Here is a 7,574-nt window from a genome sequence, read left to right as displayed (position 1 = left end):
AGGATACCTCTCTCACCTAGAGACACAGATTAACTTCTTCTTCTTCTTAAATTACATCATTATGGAGTCAGAGGACACTCCCTGCAATACCTCAAATCCTACCTTACTGACAGGCTCCAGTATGTTTCTGTGAATAATACAATTTCTCCCACCCTACCCATCAACATTGGTGTTCCTCAGGGCAGCATACTTGGCCCCTCTCCTCTTTCTCATCTACATTAATGACCTTCCAAATGCCTCCCAACACCTCAAACCAATTCTATTTGCTGACGACACAACCTTCATTTACTCCAGTCCTGACCCCCTTGCTCTAAATGCCACAGTAAATACTGAGCTAAATAAAGTCCATCTTTGGCTAACTGCCAACAAACTCACCCTTAACATTGACAAAACTTTCTATATTCTGTTTGGCAATAAATCCTCTAATCAAATAAATCTCAAAATAAACAATACCCAAATTTGTAACAAATTAGATGGCAAATTCCTTGGCATTCTCATTGACCACAAGCTGAATTTCCAGGGACACATTCTAAATATATCAAAAAAAGTTTCAAAAACTGTGGGCATTCTTTCTAAGATCAGATACTATGTACCCCGCCCTGCCCTGGTGACTCTCTATTACTCCCTTATCTATCCATATCTCAACTATGGTATTTGTGCTTGGGGCTCTACTACCCAAAATCACTTACGTCCTCTAATTACTCAACACAAAGCTGCTATTAGGACAATATCCAACTCTGGCCCCAGACATCACTCGGTACCCCTACTCAAATCTCTGAATGTGTTAGATATTAAGTCACTGCACATTCTCTCATGTGTAATATACATATATAAAACACTGAACTGTAATGCCAATCCTGACCTCAAAAGCTTCATTGAAGGTTGTAACAGATCCCATGAGCACCACACCAGAAATAAATTCAGTTTTGATATTCCAAGAGTACGACTAGTAATTATTAACCCAGCTGCTGAAGTTCCGGCTGGCGAGGTTCCAGCCGATGATCCAGCAGCTGAGGCTTCAGTTACTAAGAAACTTTACTTTAAGAAAAGTTTTCTTTATGCTTATATTATCTTTAATAAGTCAAGAATTACTTCAGTTCCGAAGATTCGATTCAGCCGAATCCTGTCAGTTATTCCTTATCATTGTTATCCTTTAGTGTTATTATTCTTTATTATTCTCTATTATAATCGTTCTCCACCTGTTCTCATTATTTATTGGATAGAGAAAAACTGCGATACCTCATTACTCGATGTCGTATAACATAACTGAGCAGTGCGCCAGTGCTGCTAAGATGCTACTAGGGAGTATGACTCGTGGCACATTGTTGATGGAGCCTAGTGCAAGTGCCAATGCAATGTCGGAGTACACACAAATGGTCTCAATTATTAATCAGTCATTATGCCTGGTTAGGTCTATTCACTTTTCTCTGTTTATTATCATCCCTAATATTTATTTATCCCATATTTATTTACCCCATATTTATTTACCCCATATTTATTTATCCCATATTTATTTATGGTACATATTTATTTATAGATTTATGTTAAACAGGGCAAGTGGTTTCAGGCATTGGTCTTACTACTTTTTACGCGACTTTACAGTCCTACATTTTACTCTGGTTAAATCTTTAAAAACCCCTCATTTATTGACCACCCATTTGTTGACTGCCTGCGGGCAGACCCAGCTGCTGATGTTCCGGATGATGTAGTCCCTGCCGATGATCCAGCAGCTGATGGCACAGCTGCCCTGGGGCCAGACCCAGCTGCTGAGGTTCCCGATGATCCAGCAGCGGCTGATGTGGTCCCTGCTGATGACCCAGCAGTTGATGGCCCAGTTGGTAGCGGTCCAGCTGAGCATGTCTCCTGGGGCCAGGCACAGATGCTGATGTTCCGGCTGAGGTGGTCCCTGCCGATGATCCAGCAGCCGAAAGCTCAGCTGGCGATGTTCCAGCTGAGCATGCCCCTGAGGCCACGCCCAGCTGCCGAGGCCCCGGCTGATGGGGTCCCAGCCGATGATCCAGCAGCTAATGGCCCGTCCCGGCTGCAGATGTTCCGGCGGATGTGGTTCCCGCCGATGATCCTGCAGCCGCGGGCTCAGCTGGCGGTGTTCCAGCTGAGCATGCATATGATGAATAATTTATTATGATAGTTATTATTAAATATTTATTTGTAGTCAATAATTACGTATTATTATTATATGCTGCCGACCACCCAGCAGCTGATGGCCCAGCTGGTGGTGTTCCAGCTGAGCACGCCCCCAGGGGGCCAAGCCCAGCTGCTGATGTGGTCCCAGCAGATATCGTCCCGTCCCGGCTGCTGATGTTCCGGAGGATGTGTTCCCGCCGATGATCCAGCAGCCGAAGGCTCAGCCGGCGGTGTTCCAGCTGACCATGCCCTTGTAATTAATGATTTCTTATGATTTTATTATCAATTAATTATTTTAGTTAATAATTAATTCGTATTATCATATGCCCCAGCTGTTGAAGTTCCAACTGGCGAGGTTCCAGCCGAGGACCCAGCAGCTGATGTCCCAGTCGGTGGTATTCCGGCATGAAGTTGCCCCAGCCGCCGACGTTCCGGCTGCTGATGTCACGTCGGATGGGGTTCCCGCCGATAATCTAGCAGCCGAAGGCTCAGCTGGCGGTGTTCCAGCTGAGCACGCACAGTTGCCCTCTTTATTTATATACGATTTCTTTTCTTTACATTTGTCATTCTTTATATTCCTTTCTAATTTACGTATTACATATTGTTAGTTTTGTTTCTCGGGGCCAGACCCAGCTGCTGACGTGCCGGCTGACGTGGTCCATGCTGATGATCCAGCAGCTGATGGCCCAGCTGGTAGTGTTTCGGATGAAGAGTTTCCAGCCGATGACCCAACAGCTGAGGCTCCAGAAGGAGGTATCCAGCCGAGGATGTCCCAGCTGCTGAAGTTGATATCTAGCGGTGTCCAACCGAAGATGCCGCAGCTGCAATGGTCCAGATGGCGAGTCCCAGCCGAGGATTTTCACGGGAGAAGAAGGGAAGATCGCATTTTCTCTCCATTCTTAATAATAATTTCTTTACAGTTCTAATTCGTCTTGTTTGAGTGTAAGTGGTTTCGCAGTTCGATGCCCACTTAACATCCTCTTACCTTGGCCTGTTGGCATTATTTAGTATTTCCCGCTGCATAGCGATATGGACATCGCTGCACTCTATGCAGTCATTTGGAGTCACCTGCAGTCCACTGTATGCTCTGTGTTTTAACATTGACTTGTAATTTTCCTTGTTATTAATAATTGCCGTACTGGAGCCTACTAACTACTAGACGCTGACATTCACTATTTCTCTTCGTCTCCCGCAGAGGTGGCGTCTGATTGTTCCAGGAGTTAGCACTTATTGTATCTGGCAGTACCATCACTAGGCTTCTATGCTACTCCCCACTCAGTTATGCTTGGGACTTCATTCAATTCTACCCATTCCTACCTTTCGCTACAGGTGTCGCATCCAATCATTCCCACTCTTGCAGCCTAAGTTGCCAGCAGTACACTTAGAGGTGGGTTTCCCGCAACTGTGCCTTTGCCTTTCACGTTACCACTGCACGCCAGCTTCTGCCCACCCTTACTGCTTTTAATACTTCCAGATCCACGATAGGACGCGCACGAGGAAAACCATTGATGATCGAGGAACACGCGGTGGGGCCCGAAAGGCGGACCACTGCTCTCATGCCCGCCGTGAGAGGTATCCTGGGAGACGACCTACATGCTTCTAAGCTGCCACCTCCGTGGGGCTCACCACAGCGACAACGACTGACACGGGGTCGACCTTAGGGAGTCGGCCTCGGTGTGGACTGCGTTCACTTTCCCACACCTGCCCTGGGGCCAGCCTTCCAGGACTGGTCTCTGTGAGGGCGGGCCCCTGCGACGAAGATGTACACGGGATCGACCAGTCATTCGCCATGGTGAAAAGCACTCCCTGCATGAAGTACAAACCCGGCAGTATGTACTCCTCCCAGGGTCATGGTTGGTGGGCTCTCCCGCCCTCTACGCCACATGGCTCGTCAAGATGGCGCTCCGTCGGCCCCCCAAGGGAGCTTCGTCAGTTAGCAGCATCTGCCTAGTAGACCTGGAATGGTACCTTTTTCAGTCAGGGAAACCTGACTGTTTTTTTAATGGCCTCCCCAGGCATACGGGCACGCTTACGGCCACGGTAGCGAGAAGTCATATTACTACTTATAGCAGCCAGCTTCACTATCAGCCACATGCTGATAGTGATCTTGTTTCAAGATCACTATAAAAATAACCTCTCCCCTCTTGGATCCTTATGAGGAATGATCACCACTTAATCTTGCACAATACCAACATGTGATCAGATAAACATCCAGATACAGTATTCTTTTCACTGCTCTTGTACAACATACTTGAGCATACTTCAATCAATAAGCATTCACTTAAACTAAAAAAAAAAAAAAAAAAAAAATGATTATTAGGTACAGTAAAAACGGGTTCCCAAATTATGCCAAGATGGGTTTATATTAGGTGGAAATTAATCACATATAAAACTTGAAATGTCTTTACTAGTAAAAAGATTTGAAAATTACATTCTATTTTAAAACCACACAAAGTACAGTATGACAACCTTCCACAGGATAACCTGAATACTAAGCTACTGATTTCTCAACTTAACTTTTTAACAGCGGAACTTGACACTGTTGAGATTTAGGTTTATGGGTTGGAAAAGTCACAGTAAAAAATGAACCAATGGAAACCAAAAATCCTTACAAAGAAGACAAATTCTATGCAGAGTGCATCCAAGAACCAGCCATGTGATGACTAGGGAGAAAGCCTAGTTAAAACCCCTAGAGGTGGTGGCCCTCAGGTAAATTTTGGTAAAATAATTACACACAAATTTTACACATTTCCTACAGATAAGCTTAACACATGTACACAAATCTGCAAAGGTTCTAAAGTTGTGCCAGTTCATTAAATGATTGTGTCTAACCCTCATTATAGTGTATACTCAATGCTCAAGTCTCTACACAAGTTCAGATTTATTTGTATCTTTCCCAAGAATTTAATTACCGGTATCCATGATTATCTTTTAATCATATTGTGACATGAATTGATCATGACATGATCAAGTGTGACATGAATTGACCATGATACGACCAACTTCAAGGAATAATCCAATTTTCTTTTCTTCTGCCATTTTCGGTTTGGAGTGGGTCATATTGTGCCAAAACATTTATGTCTCTATTAGGGAAACCCCATTAATGGAAGAAAAAGACAGATTTTTTGCATCAAACTTGAGGCTGCTAAGTAACAAAATTGGTTTTGTTGTAAGGAATGCAATGCTATTTACCAGTGATAAGTCAGATTATGTACGATATACTTCCAATCCGATGCATTTCAGGTACACCCTATTATTATTTACATGTCATATTGGTCATATACAGAACTGTATTGTCTTGCACAGTATACTTCTGATTAAGATCTATAGCATAATGCTTCATATAGAGTATTATACATTCAACAAATTGGTTACTTCAAAAAGGCAGAATATAGATTATTTTAACATGATCTCTTGGGGAGAAAAAAGCATTTATGCCACTGTTCAGGTAGTATACTGCAGCAAGTGATGACTTGAAATGTACATCTAATTATCACGACAATTTTAATAATATATAATTAGTTGAGGTACACATCTCCACAGGCATTCAATATCAGTTTCCATGTACTGAGTACTGAACATTTTGTTAGGACAAGGCACAAAGTTTGACTGCATTCCATCTTCTATTTATGGTCAATTTAAAATCAATCATTATTATGCATACATATTAACTCCATTTCCAATTTTCATCCATTAACTAATTACTAGCCCACTTAGGGTAATATGGAGAAGCACATTGCCTAGGTGCATTTTAGATATTCTCATCACTCCATTACTAACTACATGGTGTAGAAATTCAAATAACTTTATACTCGACCATGTTCCAGAATTTTTCTAATTGGTCCCACTGTACGAGCGTAGAAATAGCCTAAGCTACTCTATCCTTTTGAGATGTATTTTATTGCCTCGGTTAAAGTACTTGAACTTGAAATGCTCCCACTTATCAAATGCTCATCCATATTTCCAGCCCTGTGTGAAAATTAAGAAATTGTTATCCAATTCATAAGTAAAATGGTATGTACAATACTGAATCTAAATTACACTAATAGTGGATCACAAAAATAATTTCTCAAGTTTTTTACACAAACTACAATGGGATAACTGCTTGAAGTGTCATCAGATTATTTAGGCTTCAATTTCAGTGTTATTTGGCTCTGAAGGCCCAAGTCTTTAGAAATTATTATTGGTATACCAGTGTTGGGAGATAGAAAACCTTTTAAATTTATTAAGGTTTTCCTAGCATTATTAAAGGTTGTAACCTTAAGTACTGTGTTGGGGTTGTCTGTGTGGCCACCACATACAGTTACTGGCCATACACACACATCATCCACTAAGTAATGCTCATGGAGAAAAATTAAAAAATATAATGGTCGGAAATCATAGGTTATATCAGTAAACAGAATCTCCCAATGCGTGAAAACTATGTTTTTATGTGAGTCTTTGGTTCATGTAGAGAGCATTACTTTTACAATGCCGCTTCTTTCGTATAATTTTATGTTTTGTGTTTACAAAGAGAAGTCTGGTATTGCTACAGCTATAATAAATGCTTCATTTATGAAGTGGCCACTTATAAATGTTTGTGTACACACATTACAAACATATGTTCTAAAATAGAAGAAAGTGATAACATCACCAGGAACATTACATTAACATGAAAGACACTGCAATATACAATATTTAAGCCTCACTTTGGAAGAACAGCACAAGTGACAAACATTTCATGCACTCACAAACTACTTGTCTAATATGTACTTCAACTACACACCCCACTCTAATATTTCCATAACAACAAGACCTCAAGCTAAATTTTCTATCTCTCAACTAATCTATATATTTGTTAACTTAAATAAAAACAATTTGAAAGTATTCTCCATAAATATTTTGATAAAATTACAGTATTTCAATTGCAATGTTTAAAAGACATTATCTGACAATGAGGCCCAAGAAGTCTCTCCATCTGAAAGATAAATTTGCATACTCTATTACATTTACAGGCTAGGTTGTGCAAACTTTGTCCCAAACAAGAGTTACAATTACACCAAAAATATGTGATATCGCTAAGCTACTGCGTCCCAAAGAATGTGGTGATATTAAACTATTGTGTCCCAAAGAATGTTGTGATATCACTAAGCTACTGTGTCTCACAGAATGTTGTAATATCACTAAGCTATTATATCCCACAGATTGTTATGGTATAAATAAGCTATAATGTCTCACAATATCCCCAAACCTAGCTCTGGTACCATCAAGCCTTAGCCCAACACATTAGGACCCTGAAACCCATTTGTTGCCTACTGTAGGCTAGAAACAGTATCTCACTATTTCTCAACATAACACACATTCAGCAAATATTAAAATACATTTTCATTTCAAATCCACAGATGCAATAGTCACTAAAAGGTAAAAAAAAAAAAAAAAAAATTCAAACA

This window comes from Procambarus clarkii, chromosome 10 (assembly GCF_040958095.1).
Source record: "Procambarus clarkii isolate CNS0578487 chromosome 10, FALCON_Pclarkii_2.0, whole genome shotgun sequence".
NCBI lineage: Eukaryota > Metazoa > Arthropoda > Malacostraca > Decapoda > Cambaridae > Procambarus > Procambarus clarkii.
The sequence above is the reverse complement of the archived record's forward strand: the minus strand, read 5'-3'. Positions refer to the sequence as shown.